The sequence below is a fragment of the Myxine glutinosa genome, chromosome 6 (genome assembly GCF_964187855.1).
Source record: "Myxine glutinosa chromosome 6, kmMyxGlut1.1, whole genome shotgun sequence".
NCBI classification, from domain to species: Eukaryota; Metazoa; Chordata; class Myxini; order Myxiniformes; family Myxinidae; genus Myxine; species Myxine glutinosa.
Window position 1 is genome coordinate 168,424,456 of NC_136266.1, and position 19,518 is coordinate 168,443,973.

Below are 19,518 nucleotides of genomic sequence, written 5' to 3' on the forward strand. Positions count from 1 at the left end.
TGGTCGGGACCTCGCCTGGGTTGCCAGTACATGGTTGTGAAACATTCGGCCTTTGAATAGTGCAATCTCACACAACGTTTCCTGGTTGATTTATCGCTGCCAAATCAACTTTGTTAACCTAAGTAGGTTTCCTTATGGTGGCCAAAGCAGTGTCTGAGCTCATGCCATGAAAACGTGTTAGCCAAAGGTATGAGTTAATCATTCTTAATTGTGTTCTGAGTGAGCTCTTTCATTTGAAGCTAAATCCATTGCCAATTGTTTTTGTCCCCCGTCGCACCGCGGAGCGAGAGGGGGACTATGGTTTTCCCCTCCGTCCGTGTGTCCGTCCGTCCGTCCGTGCGTGCGTGTGTGCGTGCATAAGCGAAGGACCGAATTCTAATTTGGTGTGTGGGTACAACCCACGTCAAAATCCAAGATGGCCGCCGCCATGTATGTCTGACGCCATGTATGTCTGAACCTTGTGAGCGGAATATCTTGAAAAATAAGCGAAGTACCAACTTCTAATCTGGTGTGTGGGTGTATCTAGGCATAAGGAAGAACGCTATTGAAAATTGGGTCGCCACGTTAAAATCCAAGATGGCCGCCACCATATATATGTCTGAACCTTGTGAGCGAAATATCTTGAAAAATAAGCGAAGTATTAACTTCTAATCTGGTGTGTGAGTGTATCTAGGCCTAAGGAAGAACGCTGTTTAAAATTGGGTCGCCACGTCAAAATCCAAGATGGCCGCCGTGCGTCTTCCACTTTGTCAACTCACATCACTTCACCGATGGGGGACCTCGGCGTAACGCTTGTCCTTCCTTGGAATAAGCTTGAATAGAGGCGGCAGTTACCTTGGGTTTTACGCTGAATGGCAATTTCAAATCTTTCTAGCTGGATGCTTAACTTCCAAAAGTGTTCAAGGTTGGCATTCTGTGTATTTCCAGGATTATGATCAACAGTGTCATGTGCTGTGTGGGCAGTGTTCGATAATTACGTTTCTTGTGAATGAAAATGTCAAAAGAGATGAAAATTGCAGGGGGTTGACCGTATAGTTCAATGATAAGTTTGTATCTTGCAACATGTGTTTCGATGGTGGAGAAGGTTTCAAAATGGACCAAGTGTAACGAAGTGTCCCACAAACGCCGTCTGTGTTGAACGTTTGATTTTAGACAGTCAACACATCATTGTGCATTATAATGTAGCAGAAGTGTGTATAGACATTGGAAATGTGGACCAATAACCAATTACACCTGAAGTTCATTAAAGTATACCGTGGTACACAATATCCAATAGATGGGGACTGCTGAACCATCACCGCTATAGTTTAGAAGTTACTTTGTGATTTCCATCCCTTTAGATCACTCGTGGAGCATCTGGTTGGCATCAACTTTCAAAGTGATAAGGATGTAAAAGCAGATGTCCTGAAATGGCTGTGTACCTGTTTTCAAGATGTCAATGCTTCTGGAATTAATATTACACCACAATGATGAAAATGAGTGTGTGCATGTAAAGGAATATCTTGAAAGTAGGATAGGTTTAGTCCTACTCCCCTTTAGATTTGGTATAACAAAGAATGCAGGTTCATCTTGAACCACACAGACAATACCTGTGCAAGAAGGAACAAAACAAGTACAGATACATTCAAAATACACCGCCCCATGCCAAATAAATAAATAACGTCCTCCAGCGCTGCATAACCGGGGAGCCTACGGCGCCCGGCAATACCGCCGTGCAGCACATAGACATAATTGCGAGGGAACGGTGTGCAATAATTTATTGATTAATTGCATAATTAATTTCTTAATAAATTGGCTAATAGAATACGTCAACCACCAGTGTTTCATCCGAAGCTGTAACTTTTTGAAAATTAATTAAATAAGTCATTAATCGAAGAAATAAATAATTAACGAATGAATTGACAAATCAATAATTAATCAATTAATTGATGAATCAATAAATCAAAAATATCCTTTGTAGCCACATCACTTGGTCACTGTCGTGTCCGAATATCAGCTTCCTAACTCAAAAGGTGCCTGAGATATTGCCCAGATGAGAAAGAAAATAAATAAGTGATTAATACCGAAAATAAATATGTAATAATCATAAAATAATTAAATAATTAATCAATATTGGCCAAAGAATACTTTAACCACCCTCGTTCCATCCGAATCTGTAACTTTAAAAAAAATCATTGTCATTAATCAAATAATTAATCGATTAATTGATTAATCCAAAAATCAAAAATACCCTTTACAGTCAAATCACTTGGTCATTGTCATGTCCAAATATCACCTACCGAGCTCAAAAGGTGCCTGAGATATTGCCCAGATGAGAAAGGAAATAAATAAGTACTTAATTAATCGATAATAATTAAGTAATTAATCAATTAATTGATTAATCAAAAAAGAAAAAATAACTTTTTTGCCAAAGCACTTGCTCACCATTTTGCCCAAATTTCAGCTTCCTAGCTCAAAGGATAGCTGAGATGTCACCCGGACAAACAAACAAGAAAGAAACCTGAGTGAAAACTGAGTACGTACTTCTTTTCAGCGAGCATCATCGCCGGGCCCCCTTCGGTGCCCGGCGATGACGTCATGCAGCTCCTGGAGATTGAATAGGAAAGCAGCAGTGCACAACATGTCAAATAGCAAAGTACTTGTTTTTCAACTTTGACTATTATCGTTGTTTATGCGACTTCTGGAGAACATGGTTTCTCAACATGGTTTTTGGATGAAATCAACAGAACATTGATCGAGATATGTTAACCTCCATGGGAAGCAAGGAGAGGCTGACATTGCAGGCGTTAACCCTTCATTGGAGCAAAAGAGGGCTACCATCCAAAATGTCTTCTTCTCCTTGCTCGTCATAGAGATTAACATACCTCGATCAATGTTCTGGTTTTTTTTTGTTTTTTGTTTTTTTTGTTGTTGTTGTTGTTGTATACAAGATCGAGGCTCGTGAAGGAGCGAACATTTATCACACAGAAAGACAAACCGACAAACCGACACATAACCGACAAACCGACACATAAAACAAAAAGCATCGGGAGCGGTAGACAAGATGGGGAGAGAGGGGGAAGGACACAAACACAACATTTGAGAGCAGGAACCGAGAGACATGGAGACATCGAGAGATCTGTGGGAGGGAGAGGGCTTTGGGCGGGAGGCATGGGAAAGGGGGTGGGAGAGGCATAAAACATATGGACACTGCCAGGACTACCAGGAAAGAAGTTGGAATTACAACCAAGGTGGATCTGGGGTGAATTAGTGGGGGTAGAAAAGATCAAGGTTTTGGATGGGGGAAGATAAGAGATGGTGGTGAACAGCTGTTTTAAAGACCTGGAGGGAGGAGTGGGAATGAAGGGAGTGTGGGAGTTTGTTCCAGAGGCGGGAGAAAAGAGGAATGAAGGAGTGAAGGTGAGCAGAGAGCCGAGATTTTGGCAGTTTAACCATCAGAGGCTTGCTGGCAGATCTTGTGCGACCTGTAGGAATATTTGGGGGACAGAGCACAGAGAGAGCTGGGGGAGCAGGCTGGAGAGGAGTCGGTAGAAGACAGAAAGACCACCTACCTGCCTGCGGTGAGTGAGTGAAAGGCCCTCAGAGATAGCTTCATCGCGGGAGATTCCAAGGATTCTGAAAGCTTTGGTTTCAACAGCGTGAAGCCGAGCTAGGTGTGAGGCAGGAGCACCAGCCCATAGGGGAGAACAGTATTCCATTGAGCTGCGGATGAAAGCCTTGTATGTGGTGAGGAGCTCAGGTGTGCCTAGGAAGGACTTCGCACGACGGAGGATGCCCAGTCGGCGACTGGCTTTGCAGGCCAGCTTGGAAATGTGATTTTCCCAAGAAAGATCATGGCAGATAGTGAGACCCAAAAGCTTGAGCGACAGAACTTCTTGGAGAGGATTGTTGAGAAAGTAGATGGGAGGGTTGTCCAGTCGATCTTTTCGGAGAGACATAGTAAGAGTGTGAGATTTGTCAGGATTGAAAGACATGTTCCACTTGTTTGACCAGTCTGTGATTTTGTCCAGGTCTTCAGAGAGTGAGGAGGCTGCAGACTGCCGATCTGAGGGAAGAGGAATGGAGCGGCAGAGAGTGGAGTCATCAGCAAAGAGATAGAGAGGATTTTCCAGAGAGTCGGAGAGATCATTGATAAAGACCAGAAAAAGCACAGGGCCCAGCACACTGCCTTGGGGAACTCCAGCCTGAACAGGAAGGGGAGATGAGAGAAATCCATTCAGGGCCACACGTTGACTACGACCAGAGAGGAAGTCCGCAAGCCATGCATGGAGATTTCCATTGATACCATAGGAGTAGAGTTTGGTGAGCAGAGCTGGGTGCCAGACCGTATCGAAGGCACGTGATATGTCGAGGGAGACAGCTCTGATTTCCTGTTTGGCATTGAGGACCTCCATCCATTGTTGAGACAGGAGAAGCAGCATGTCCAGAGTAGAGTGACCTGGTCTGAATCCAAATTGATGATCAGAGATCAAGCCATTGGAGAAGAGGAAAGATTTCATATCCGAAGCAATGATGGATTCCATGACTTTGCTGATAATTGGGAGCAGGCTGATTGGTCTGTAGTTAAAAGGATCTGTTTTTGCACCTTTTTTGTGTAAAGCGGTAATGTTTGCTGATTTCCAGGATGCTGGCAGATGACCTTGAGCAAAAGATAGGGTGAAAATAACAGAGAGAGGGTGAGATAGAGCGGCAGAGCAGGATTTTAGGACCCGTGGGCAGATGCCGTCTGGTCCAGTTGCAGAATCAGAGTCGAGGTTAGACAAAAACTCCTCCACCTTGTCAGGAGAGAAGGACACAGAGTCCAGGAGCAGTTGGGTTCGACTGGGAAAGGTGGGAACAGAGAGAGATGGGTTTGGGACTAAAGATTTTGAGGCAAACACAGAGTTGAGGCATTCGGCTTTGTCACGTGCGATGTCAACTGTGTGGCCATTTGAGGTAAGGGAGGGGATGGAGGGGGAACAAACACCAGAAACGGATTTGACCAGACGCCACCAGGATTTGGAGGAAGGAGACAGGTTTGAGAGTTCGTTCTTGAGTGAGGAGAGATAGTGCTTCCTGGCACTCCTGAGGGTAGAAATACACTTGTTCCGAGCTTGATGGAAGGAACTGAGATTGCCTTCAGTTGGATTAGCCTTCCAAGAGGCAAAGGCAAGTTGTTTCAGGGCAACTGCCTCACCACAAGATTCGGTGTACCATGGACGGGAGGAAGGGTAAGACAACTGAAGACGAGATGGGATAAATCTGTGCATGAGAGAGATCAGTTTGCTTTGGAAGAATTCCCAGGAAGAATTGATGTCAGAGGCAGTGGAGATGGGAGACCAATCCAGACGATTGATGGCTGCTTGAAGCCCGTCCCAGTCGGCCTGAGTGAAATGCCAGACTCTTCGATGCTGAGGAGGCTCTCTGAGAATGGCCAGAGAGATGTCCACTTTGACAAGCACATGATCAGAAGAACCGATTGGAGCAGAAGAAGAGCAGCAGACATTAACAGGGAAGTTTGTCATAACCAAATCTAGAAGAGAAGAAACTCCATTGGCTGAGATCCGGGTCGGGAAATTGACAGATTGTGTCAATCCCAGTGAGTCACAGAAGTCCTTTGCTGAGGTGCCATGACTGGTGAGAGAGGAACCCACACCCAACCAGGTGGCATGATGACAGTTGAAGTCACCACATATGAGGAAGAGAGAGTTGGGATGAGTGGATAGAAGTTGGTCCATGTTGTCAGAGAGTGAAATGTAAATTGAGTCATCACTGTTTGGGGGACGGTACAGAACACATATGAACAAAAGGTGGGAGCGGAGAGGAAGCCATAGCCAGCGGTACTCCTGGGGGTGAGGAGGAGAGAGGGCAGTGCAAGGAGAATGAGAGTTTTTGATAAAGATAGCCACCCCACCACCAGGACGAGGCTCAGGTCTATCATACCGGAAGAGGGAGTAACCAGGAAGAGATATTGAGGAATCAGAGACATCTTGAAGGAGGAAAGTCTCTGTTAAGCAGATCAAGTCTGGATTGTCAGAAGCAACCTGTATGGAGAGATCAGTCAGGTTTGAGCGAAGGCCCCGGATGTTTGAGGTCCATACCGTTAAAGAAGAGAGAGGGGGAGCATCGGGTACAGGACAGGGAAGGGGAGGAGTAGGGTAAGATGAAGGATGAGAGGGGGAGGTCGGGAGAGCAGTTGATAGTGTGTCAGAGATTACAGAAGTTTTCCAAGAAAGGGAAGGATGAGGAGGATGAAAGGTTTGGTGGTGAAGGGATGAGGCAGAGTGAGGGGTTGTTTGAGGGGGGCATGGGACAGTAGAAGGTTGCGGGGGGGTGGAGGCATGAGATAGAAGGGAGACGAGGTGGGGAGGAGGCAACTTTGAGGAGGAGGTAGGAGGGAGAATTTGAGAGGAATGGTATGGGGGGAGATTTGAATGGGAGGAGTTGGGGGGGAGTTTTGAAGGGGAGGAGTGAGGCGGGAGTTTAGGAGGGGAGGGGCAAGGGGGGAGTTTAGGAGGGGAGGGGCAAGGGGGGAGTCTAGTAGTGGAGGGGCAAGGGGGGAGTTTAGGAGTGTAGGGGCAAGGGGGGGGATTTGGAGGGGAGGGGCAAGGGAGGAGTTTATGAGGGGAAGGGCAAAGGGGGAGTTCAGGAGTGGAGGGGCAAGGGGGGGGATTTGGAGTGGAGGGGCAAGGGGGGACTTTAGGAGGGGAAGGGCAGGGGGGAGTTCAGGAGTGGAGGGGCAAGGGGGGAGTTTAAGAGTGGAGGGGAAAGGGGGGAGTTTAGGAGTGTAGGTGCAAAGGGGGGGGGGGGATTTGGAGGGGAGGGGCAAGAGGGGAGTTTAGAAAGTGGATGATTAATGAAAGACGAACATTGATAACAAATTGGGTTTGTTGTGATTTTCAAGTTAGCAATCCGATTCAGAACGATGGAGGAGGGATGGAATGAATGTGAATTTAGACCATGTAGTGAGGGAGACGTATAAGATATTGAATTTCTTTTTTTTGACGTGGAATGAGTTGGAGAGGAAATTGAGAAAAGCCTTTTAAATAGGAAGAAAAACAGCGTGTTGTAATATACCACTGAATAAACCACTGAAGGGGAAAGGTTAAACATATTTAAAATAATATTTAAACAGAACCGTGAACAATCTTATATGCACAAAATACCAACGGGGGGAGGGCCGAGAGGGACCACCACGAGTCACGTGAACAGGGCAAAAGGTGGATGGCAAGGAGATAATGGGGGCGGGGCGAAAAGCACCGCGATACACCTGGACAGAAAGTACAGGATGAGACAACGGCACACGTGGAGAAAGGAAAAATAAATGTTTTTTTTTTTGGGGGGGGGGGGGGTGGGGTGGGGTGGGGATTTAAAACGTTAGACAGAGAGTATTACGTTCGGTGTAGAAGGGAAAAACTGAGAGCCAAGCAAAACACGATGTAGGGGACTTAAGTTAACAAACACCGACAGGGGTACAAGGCCGCACACGAGGCGCAGAACAGGATTAATTAATTACGAGTTACAGGAAATTCAAACCAAAACTAACTATAAACAAACAATAATGCATGGACGATAAAGTAACGAGTTGAAATTTGACAAACACACGAATGAAAAAATAACCACTTTGGATGCCCGGAGAGAAACCGAGCCTCCAGGTCGGAAGCTGTTGATTTCATCCATTGCGCTACCTCTCCACCACTGCAGAACGTTAACCGTTCCTGAGCAAGACTTGTTGTTCATTCTAGTCTTGTTCTCAGTTCTCAGATAATTTTGACTTATTAGCATGCAAGTTAACATGTGGAGCCTAAAGGACTTACATAAACCTGAGCTAAATGAGAGGTTTCAAAACTATAAAGAGAAGATTAATTTTGTGAAAAAATTGCACAAAATATCAATAAACCCACGGGATTTTGATCACACAAAATATTGTTTATCATAATATTTTGTGAAGTTGCGTAGTGATGTTTCAAAGGGATCGAAAAGGGGGATTGCTGATTTAATATCCGAGATTGCATCCGTTATGTTTAAACATCTCAACTCAATCATTTATAGGATGATATGAAGATGAGACAGACAGTTTATTTTCGAGAATATCTAGGTTGTTTTTTTTTTGTTTTTTTTTGTTTTTTTTGTTTTTTTTGTATACAAGATCGAGGCTCGTGTAAGAGCTAACATTGATAACAAAAAAGACAAACTGACACATAAAACATAAAACATGACAAAGGGAGCGGGAGAACAAAATGGAGAGCAGGGACATTGGGAGATCTGTGGGAGGGAGAGGGCTTGGGGGGAGGAGGCATGGGAAGGGGGGGGGGGGGGGGGAAGAGGTATAAAAATATGGACACTGCCAGGACTTCCAGGAAAGAAGTTGGAATTTCAAACAAGGTGGATCTGGGGTGAATTAGCGGGGGTAGAAAAGATCAAGGTTTTGGATGGGGGAAGATAAGAGATGGTGGTGAACAGCTGTTTTAAAGCCCTGGAGGGAGGAGTGGCATTGAAGAGATTGAGGGAGTTTGTTCCAGAGGCGGGAGAAAAGAGGCATGAAAGAGTGAAGGTGAGCAGAGAGTCTTGATTTTGACAGTTTAACCATAAGAGGGTTGCTGGCAGATCTTGTGCGACCTGTAGGAATATTTGGGGGACAGAGCCCAGAGAGAGCTGGGGGAGCAAGGCCCGAGAGGAGTCGGTAGAAGACAGAAAGACCACCAACCTGCCTGCGGTGAGTGAGTGAAAGGCCCTCGGAGTTAGCTTCATCGCGGGAGATTCCAATGATTCTGAACGCTTTGGTTTCAACAGCGTGAAGACGAGCTGGGTGTGAGGCAGGAGCACCAGCCCAGAGGGGAGAGCAGTACTCCATTGAGCTGCGGATGTGGTGAGGAGCTTAGGTGTGCCAAGGAAAGACTTCGCACGACGGAGGATGCCCAGTCGGCGACTGGCTTTGGAGGCCAGATTTGAAATGTGGTTTTCCCAGGAAAGATCATGGCAGATAGTGAGAACCAAAAGCTTGAGTGACAGAACTTCGTGAAGAGGCTAATTCAGAAAGTAGATTGGAGGGTTGTCCAGTCGGTCTTTTCGGAGAGACATCGTAAGAGTGTGAGATTTGTAAATAGGTTCATGGAAGAATGAGACGACACAGAGTGAAAAGGCAACGCGCCGAGTGTGGTTTAGTGGTGCCACACATTGACAAAACAATCAAGAGAATGAATGACTAGGAAGTGCAGAGAGAGGAGGGAAGCAAACACGTCCCTGCGAATAAGAACTTTGAATTATGTAGGGTTCATAATCACGGGTAAGGATGGGGAAATCACGTGACATGGTGCTGCAGAATATGCTTGTCGCCCTGGAGAGACGTTTGCAATTGAACGAATGAAGATAGTTCCACAAGCGAGGAAAGAGGCACAAAATAATTGAGGTGAGCAGTAGGCCTGGATTTTGGGAGTTCATCCAGGATAGGGTTACTGGAAGAATCGATACATATTGGAGTTGCCGGGGAAGGGGAGGAGTGCGGGGCCAGAGGCCTCGGACAGCACAGGGAGCTAGACCGGAGGGAAATTGGTAAAAGATAGAGGCTACACCGATGTGTCTGCAATACGAAAGCACCAGGCCTTGTTGCAGGGGAAAAGTATCAACTAATTGTCACACTAATTTCGGGTAAAATTAGTGTGACATTCAGATGACAGACATACATTTACGGGGAAATTGGCATCTAAATGCTCCAATCACAGATCCCAAAGACCTGCTGCTGTTTGAGCCCAAAGTCGATACCTGGTTGAGCCCAAAGAATTAGATTCCAAAGACCCACAAAAAAAAAATTGTGTCTTCAAAATGCCAACAGGGCTAGAACATCACTGGGCAACACTGGGTACTCCTGCTAGTGATCTATAAAGTATTCGTTGGCAGCAGAGAGCCACAGTTTTTGCTCATTATAATCAGCTTGTCAAATGCCATCAGTTTCATTCATCTAACCTTTTTAGTTTCATTCTTCTTCTTCTTTAGCTGCCACAATTATTCCCACGTTCTTGTGAGGTTGGCCGGGGGAAGCTTGGCCCGGGTCTTTCATGAACCACCTGGCCAGGCCTGACGTTCGACTGGTTAGGGCAGGAATTTGGAATCTGTTCAGGGTGTTGGCGACAGCTCACCTACTCTTCGCGAAGAACACTATGGGATCTTTACCGCCACCAAAGAATGCCAACCTCAGCTGCCAGGGTCATGGCCTCACATATTCTGGGATTCCAAGGGAACCTGCTCATTCACGATATGGTCTGGGACGGAACTCCTTGTCAAGGACCATGGCCTTCCTTGGTGCCATGAGCTGAACCTGTCCACGAGGGTAAAATCGTGGCAAGACTAAGTCGTAGTTGGGCTTCCTTGGTGCCTGGAGTGCCAATTCTTTTCACCTCAAGTGCAATCTCTTTCTCGTGCTATGGACATAATGGCCGCTGTGGAGTGATAAGGCCGCTGCAGGACCCGACAGGACCTTGGGACATTTCTGCAATCTGTTTGCAGATGCCAACTAGCGTGGAGTCGATGGAGCACCACCACAAATCCCCACACCTCTCACCTAAAGCAAAGTTGAAAGATGCCAAAATATTCCACCAGGATCAACCAAATATATATAAATAAATAAAAATCTTGTGACCCTAAGTCCCCAACCCCTGAGACTTCAACCGTGGTCAAATCCCAAAAATCGTTACATATCTCATGCGTCCACCTATGTTAATTGCATGCACAAAGTTTCATGAGAAGATGTTTTTAAAATGTACCCGGAAATGCACATTTTTGGTATTTGACCTTTTGGACCCTGTCCCAGGAGGCGGGGCCAATATATACTGCTCTTGCACCTTCGTGCCACGTGGTGATCATAATTCATAAGTATCAAGTTTGGTGAATTTCTGCCCAACCGTTTAGGAGGAGGTATCGTGACGGACAGACGGACGGAGCGGATTACAATATCTCCGCGTTTTTTTCAAAAAGCGCGGGTATAATTACTTTGTGAAAGGATGGTTATTTATTAATTTATGTTGTACGTTTTATTTTTACGTGGTTTTTATATGTATACAAGATGGAGGCTCGTGTAAGAGCTAACAAACGGACACAAAACCAAAAATAGAAAAACATAAGAAATATAATAAAGGGAGCGGGAGACAAGATGGGAGAGAGGGGGAAGCACACAAGTTCAACATTTGAGATAGGGACATCGGGAGATCTGTGGGAGGGAGAGGGCTTGGAGGGAGAGGGCTTGGGGGGAGGAGGCGTGGGAAGGGGGGGAGTGGGAGAGGTTAAAAAAAAACACATGGACACAGCTAGGACTTCCAGGAAAGAAGTCGGTATTTCGGAAAAGTGGATCTGGGGTGAATTAACGGGGGTAGAAAAAGATCAATGTTTTGGATGGGGGAAGATAAGAGATGGTGGTGAACAGCTGTTTTAAAGACCTGGAAGGAGTGGGATTGAAGAGAGTGAGGGAGTTTGTTCCAGGGGTGGGAGAAAAGAGGAATGAAAGCGTGAAGGTGAGCAGAAAGCCTAGATTTTCGCAATTTCACCAGAAGAGGGTTACTGGCAGATCTTGTGCGACCTGTAGGAATACTTGGGGGACAGAGCACAGACAGGGCTGGGGAGGGCAAGGCCAGAGAGGAGTCGGTAGAAGACAGAAAGACCACCAACCTGCCTGTGGTAAGTGAAAGGCCCTTGGAGTTGGCTTCATTGCGGGAGATTCCAATGATTCTGAACGCTTTGGTTTCATCAGCGTGAGGCCGAGCGAGGTGTGAGGCAGGAGCACAGGCCCAGAGGGGGGAACAGTATTCCATTGAGCTGCGGATGAAAGCCTTGTATGTGGTGAGGAGCTCAGGTGTGCCAAGGAAGGACTTCGCACGACGGAGGATGCCCAGTCGGCGACTGGCTTTGGCGCCCAGCTTGGAAATGTGGTTTTCCCAAGAAAGATCATGGCAGATTGTGAGACCCAAAAGCTTGAGTGACAGAACTTCTTGGAGAGGATTGTTGAGAAAGTGGATGGGAGGGTTGTGCAGTCGGTCTTTTCGAAGAGACATAGTAAGAGTGTGAGATTTCTCAGGATTGAAAGACATGTTCCACTTGTTTGACCAGTCTGTGATTTTGTCCAGGTCTGCAGAGAATGAGGAGGCTGCAGACTGCCGAACTGAGGGATGAGGTATGGAGCAGCAGAGAGTGGCATCATCAGTAAAGTGATAGAGAGGATTTTTCCAGAGTCAGAGAGATCATTGATGAAGACCAGAAAAAGCACAGGGCCCAGAACACTACCTTGGGGAACTTCAGCCTGAACAGGAAGGGGAGATAAGAGAAATCCATTCAGGGCCACACGTTGACTCTGACCAGAGAGGAAGTCCGCAAAACCTTGTTTAATTGGACAGCAACAGCTATGGATCTGGACCATAATTTTCTCTCACTATAGAACATCCATGAGTTTACCAAAATGGTTGGTCTCAAAGTCAAAATATTTCCTTAAAATTATTTTCCAAAATTAAAAAGCTTTGAATTAAATCTCATTTAAATTAATTAGTTAATATTAATTGAAATCTTAAAAAAAGATTACAAAATCTTACCAAACATTTGTTCAGTCACATAGCAGTGTTTCTACAATAGACAGACTTTGTTGAGTTATCTTCAAAACCCATGTTCAAACTTATCTTCAAACTCAGGATACTGACCCCCAATGGGATTGTTAGCAATTTTCATTCACTTAGACTTAGACATCCGTAGACATCCTTGGACATCTTTCCCAGTTTTTCATTTTGTTCCTGCTCTATATTTCCCCTTTATTTAATTTAATCTTATTTCTTCTCTCCTCCTTTTATTCTCATTTTTCCTCTTTGATTTTGCTTTTTCGCCTTTTTGTTCATTTTTTCCTTTTTTGTATTTTTGTCGTGTGTGTTTGTTTGTGAGTGTGTGTGTGTGTGTGTGTGTGTGTGTTTGTTTGTGAGTGTGTGTGTGTTTATTTATTTATTTACTTTTTTCCTTTCTGTCCCTTCCTTCATTTCTTGTTCGTTCCCTTATTATGCCATTTTTCGCACTCCCACTCACTTTAACCTTCAACCCATGAACGATGATCCTCCCTGTCATGGATAGTGAAAACATTTCCACCCCACATGCACACTGATCCCTGACATGACTAAGGCAAGCAGTCACACCCAATGTCAACCCTCGCCCCTGTCCCATCAACTTTGACGAAGGGCTAACGCCTGAAATGTCAGCTTAACTTATATTCCCATGCTGGTTAGCATACTTTAACCAACATTCTGTTGATTCAACCTGAAGTCGTCTCACGAGACATATAGTTGCATAAAATTTGCTTCCGAGAAGAAGTGACCAAATCAATAAAATTGGCTTGGCCTTCAGACCACAAACAGTATGGATGAGCAAGGCCAGAAGCGAGTCCTCTTGCCAGAGAAATTTTAGACAATGGCAATTTATTCAATGGCAGCATTTAATGACAATTGAATGACAAATATAAGTCAATAAGCAAAACGGATGACAAATATAAGAGGCAATGTTCGTCTGCAGTGAATCATGATGGAGTATCCAGCCACAGGTTGGTAACCGCAGGTATCACTCCAAGTTTCAGTGATTCTTCAACATTAAGTGATAGCGCTAAAAACGATATATAACGTAAAATATCTCAAAAAGTTATGGACGGATTTGGACGACACTTGGTGAATGGGTTGGTTAGGCAGCAAGAACAAGCCGATTAGATTTTGGTTCAGGTTCGAATCCAGATCCAGCCCATCAGTGGGATACAAAACATAAACTGTTAAGCCTGGTGGAGATGTGTGCGCTCTACCGAGTGCCGCTCTAGTTATTTATATATTTAGAGACCTGATCAACATGACAGGTTAGTAATAACCAGTCATGCAATGTCATGGACATACGGTATGTTCTAAAATGTCACACGAAGACATCTTTATAGAGCCTTTGCTGTTTTGCATTGTGGGAAACATTCACATGCAGGTTAGGAGATTAGGTGTCTCATTTGTTTTGATTTTATCATACAAATGGCAAATTCTGTGTGGACAATACAACGCAGGATTGCGTGCAACCATCTCGGACTTACTGCATCTGGATTTCCTATGTTATATTATCTGCAGGTGAATAATATTAACTTACTTCCTTGATCAGAATACGGCGTATTTAGGCAACTAGTGAGATACCCGTGCTACGCACGTGTGGGAGGCCAGAAGCAAACAGGCAATGCAGATACGGCGAATGCTAAAGCATGAAACCAATAAATTCCACATTCCTGAAGCACCTTCAGTCGCACGTCAGACATGGACAGCAAGTTCGTGAAGGACTTCCATGAAAAACGTACCCGTTCGCAAACAAACGGGTACGTTCACGTATAGAAACATCGATGTGGGTCCGTGGCGAATCTGCATATGGCGATCACGAAGTTCACGTTTAGAAAGTAGAAACCATCACGGCATGTCGTCATTCACTTGAACTCAATATCTCTTTTTTCATTTAAAACAACATAACTCCAATCACAAATTAATCACAAAATAAACTTTTAACAACACTGTTAATGTTTCCTTCATTGTAAAAACTACCAAGTCAACAGTTTAAAGGATTTTGAGCCGATAGGTGTTACGGCCTTGGCAATATCGATGGAGACAGCGATCTGTTAGCTTATACACTGCCCAAATAGCTATGTGGAATTCTCTCATGTAGAGATTAAACGTCGTTTGAACTTTGGCCAAGGTCATTATTTACTTTTAATGATGTTTATATACGAATCAAAAAGAAGATAATTGGTGTTGGGTCGTCCTTTCCGCATATCTCGTGGGATTGTGAGTTGGAGAGATGACCGTGATGGCGGGGAGGGGGTTGGCATTCTCTCAAACAGGGATTCAACCCATGTCCTTATAAAAGGTCTTTGTCCGAGGTCACCGAGTCCGATCGGTGCAGCCATGCAGCGATCGGTGCAGCCGTTTGTGCGGCACCCGGGAAAATAACGTTATGCGGGAGTCCAAACCTGAGAATGCTGGGGGCCAAAGCTGAAATTGAAAAAACAATATACCCTATTTTACTCCGGGAGATCCCAGGATTACTCACCCAAAATATCGTTGCGATCGGTTCAGCCGTTTTTGCGGTACCTTCGAACGGACGGATGGACAGACGGACGGACGGACATTTGATGAATTATAGTAAGATACTCAATTGGGCATGTGAGAGAAGTTGGAGATTGTTTGCCGACTACTTATTGTTATCCAAAGTCTTTGCTCTTGCAACAGCAAGGTGATGGAAGTTGGCATGGTGATGGAAGTGAGTGATGGAAGTTGGAAATGGACCAATATGTGGATGCAACAAGGAAATGAACAAACAGGAGTAGGATAGAGAAGAGTAAAAGGAATACAACAGCTTGCAAATATGCAGGGAGAAATAGGGAATGGTTATTTTGGATACACGAGGATCATGGATAGGGATCTGGAGTATAACTTGAGATTAGGGTGCACTACCAACGTGAAGCCCTGGGGGAAAGGAAGCGATTGAATCAACTGAGGAGGAGGTTCCACAAGTGGGCCAAAAGAGTTGAGAGAATTAAGCCTTATTTTGGGAGTTTCACAATAAGGGGGGTGCTGGAAGAATGTGTGTGACCGAGAAAAACTTGGGAGGCGGCAGCAAGGAAAGAGCAAAAGGGGCAATAGCTGAGGAGAGGAAGTACAATGTAGAGAGATCACCGACCTGTCTGCAATGATTGATCAGCTGGCCTTGTTCTTCTGTCTTTGTGTGAGCCAGCAACGACGGCGATAGCTTTGATTCCGCAACATCCATGGGAAACAGGTAGTAAGTAGGTGGAGGCACTAGCTCATGGAGGTGGTGCAGTACTCCATTGAAAGATGAATGAAGGCCTTGTAGGCTGTGAGAGGTTTAAGCTTACCACCGAAGGAGTTATCATGATGAAGGATGTCCAGTCTATGCACAGCCTTAGAGGACAAGTTTGATATACCATCTTCCCAGGCAGGTCATCACTGATGGTGATGCCCAGAAGTTTGAGAGACTGGACCTTTTCCAGTGGTTCATTGTGGAAATTCATCGGTAGATTTGTTAGAGATCTCTTTGGAGAGACAATTTGGGAAAGTGATAATTATCTGGATTGAAAGACATTTCAAGTATTTGAGCAGCATGTCCTCCTTTCCAGGATCATCAAAGGATTTAATCAACGGAAAGACGGTGAGAGTATGTTCACTACTTTGGGAAACAAGGTGCACCTGACAATACGAACGTCAGTCCATCGTCTGGACAAAAACTACAAATTTAACCCTCTCCGATCTCTTCGCATTTACATGTATGTTGTGATGTTTCCTTCCCTCTTCTCTCTTCCTGTTCTTCGTTCATTACCCTTTTGTTTATCCTGTCTGAAAATACAAAGCGATAGTCTTCCAAGAGGCAATTATTGCATTGTACCTGGAGATCAGCAAAAAGGGAAGCTGTATGGTCCGTCATGGATAGTCGGATAAGGAATTGTGTGGAGTTACGTGGAATTATGTGGAGTTATCTACAAAGAGTAAAAGTGAGATTTCCAAAGCAATCTTTGGCCAAGTCATGTATCCATAGGATACATGACTAGGCCAAATACCTTGCCTTGGCACATTCCAGCTTCGACTGGGAAAGAAAATGATAGGACTCCGTTGAAGGATGTGCGAAGGAAGCCAACAATGCAGGAAAGAAAATAGCCTTACATTCCGTAGACAGAAAACTGGTGAGCAGATAAGGGATTCAGACTGTTGAATGTCCATAATATTTCCAGAGACACAGCTTTGACTTCTTCCTTGACATACAAGGCCTCCATCCATTGTTGAGAAGGAAGCAGCAGCCTATCCAAAGTTTAATGGCCAGGACAGAAGCCGGACTGATTATGAGATATTGGTCTGATTGAGAAAATGACAGACATTGTTAGATGCAGTGATATATGCCATGATTTTGTTATTAATTGAAAGTAAGCTAAAAGAAGAAAAAATGTATATAAGAAGAGAAGATAGAGAGAGAGCACAGTAGAACCGGATTTGAGAACACGGGCCATACAGATCTCTCACCTACACTACCTCAATACTTGTGGCCGAAACTTTCTTTCTCTTCTTGTGTGAAAAAAGTCAGTGTGCAGGAGTCAGGGGATACGAGTGGGTAATATGAGGTCAGGGAAAGATGGGTTGGGTACACCTATGGGCTTTGGAGGCAAATACCAAGTGAAAACATTCAGCCTTGTCTTGATCACAGTCAGCTGTGATGCTGTTTAAGGTGAGGAAAGGGGTCGAAGGGGAGCACACACCAGGGCCCGTATTCATAAACGTTCTTATGTTAAGTACACTTAAACTCCAAGTCTGACACTTACCTATGACTAAGACTTATGTCGGTATTCATAAATGACCTTAAGTGTTACACCTCACTCAGTGTGACACCTAAATATAAGCATAACACCTAACCGTTTTGACTGGCCGTTGCTCGGGTTAATGATCACATTTCTTGCACGATTGTGTCAGTTTCTGTGGTTTGGCTGAGTGCCATGACGTAAGGACGGGACTACATAACTGGGTTCAAAACCAAATGCTGTTATTTAATGCTGTTGTAAGTCGCTAGGAAGACCTTAGGCATTCTTTCCACCCTTCATCATGGCAGGGAACACTACGTCTACGAAGCGAAAGAAAAATTTCACTGATGCTGAAAAATTTCGGCTGTGCGAAGAGTATGAAAAGCATATTTGTGTCATCGTATCGAAGTTTTCTGCTGCCGTTTCGAACAGAAAGAAGCATGAAGCATGGGTTAAGATAACCGAGGCCATGAATAGAAGAAATCCTATCGTGGTAAAGAATGACAAGGACTACCAGAAAAAATGGCAGAACATGTGCTCATTTATGAAGGATGAATACCGCGTGTACAGAAAAGAACTTGTACAGAAAAGAACTTGTACAGAAAAGAACTTGTACAGAAAAGAACTTGTACAGAAAATAACTTGTACAGAAAAGAACTTGCCAAAACCTTAAGTTCCCTTGGCAATGCGTGGTTTTGCAATGTCAATGGATCAAGATTATCACCAATAACATCAATAACATCCGAAAATCGTTTGCCGGTCAAGGCGGTATCGTTGGTATAGTTCGACATCATCGTACTCATCTAGCGGATGAAGTCGGTCACGAAATACCCGTTCTTGACGAATTGCACGCCGTCGAACCAGCCCTTCTTGTGCTATCAGAAGCAATGCAGCCATTCCTCTTCGCTGTCTGGTCGAAAGTGGACAGAATATACAGTGTGTGGCCAACTTACGTTCACTTAAGACACCCCTGGAGGTGTCTCAAATATAAGCATGAAGTTGAGTGTAATACATGAGGTAAGTAGCATATTGAATGCCACTTGTTCGTAAAACCTAAGTTAGGAGGTACTTAAGTGTTATACTTAGACTTAAGTACGTTTATGAATACGGGCCCAGAAACACAATTATTAACAAGCAAGGCACCAGCAGAACTATGAATAAAGAGAAAGGTTGACAACTTCACCCTTAAGGTTTAACAGATTGTTGTTTCTGGCTCACATGATGATTGACACACACTTGTTACATGACCTCACATAAAGACAATTGGTCATCCATCTCCAAGACACCCTTGCTCAAGTTAGTCTTCCATGATGAGAACGCAAAGCTGCTTGATAGCCACTGCCTCGGCACAGATTCACTGTTTCAGAGTCTAGAGGATGGATATGTGAAGGAATATTGTTACGGCCTGAAGCACACCAAGCCAAGCCTTCAATCACACTGTCTTTGTTTATGGATTATCACACGAAAAATCTCTTCCTACACATAAAACAAAGAAGGGAGAAGAGAAGGAAAAACCAGAGTAGGCCAGTCCAAGAGTAGGCCACCAAGGCAGGCCCAGCAGTAAGCCCCAGTGCAGGCCCAGCACGAGAGGGTAGGAGTAGGCAAGTCCACGAGTAGGCCCCAAGGCAGACCCAGCAGTAGGCCCCAGAGCAGGCCCAGCAGTAGGCCCCAGAGCAGGCCCAGCAGTAGGCCCCAGGGCAGGCCCAGCGGTAGGCCCAAGTGCAGGCCCAGCACGAAAGGGTAGGAGTAGGCAAGACCAAGGGGTCGGCCCCAAGGCAGGCCCAGCAGTAGGCCCCAGGGCAGGCCCAGCACGAGAGGGTAGGAGTAGGCAGGTCCATGAGTAGGCCCCAAGGCAGGCCCAGCAGTAGGCCCCAGTGCAGGCCCAGCATGAGAGGGTAGGAGTAGGCAAGTCCACGAGTAGGCGCCATGGCAGGCCCAGCAGTAGGCCCCAGGGCAGGCCCAGTGGTATGCCCCAGTGCAGGCCCAGCACGAGAGGGTAGGAGTAGGCAAGTCCACGAGTAGGCCCCAAGGCAGTAGACGTACGGCAGCAAGAGTTCGATCAAAGTCACCCTTCAGCTGGAGAGGCGACTGCAGGGGGTTGATCCGGCATACCCTTCAGGTGGAGAGATTGCATCTGGAAACTCTACAACACCCAAAAAGGCCATGAGCCCTCCTCTAAAATGGCCACTCTCTCCTCTGAATCACCTTCC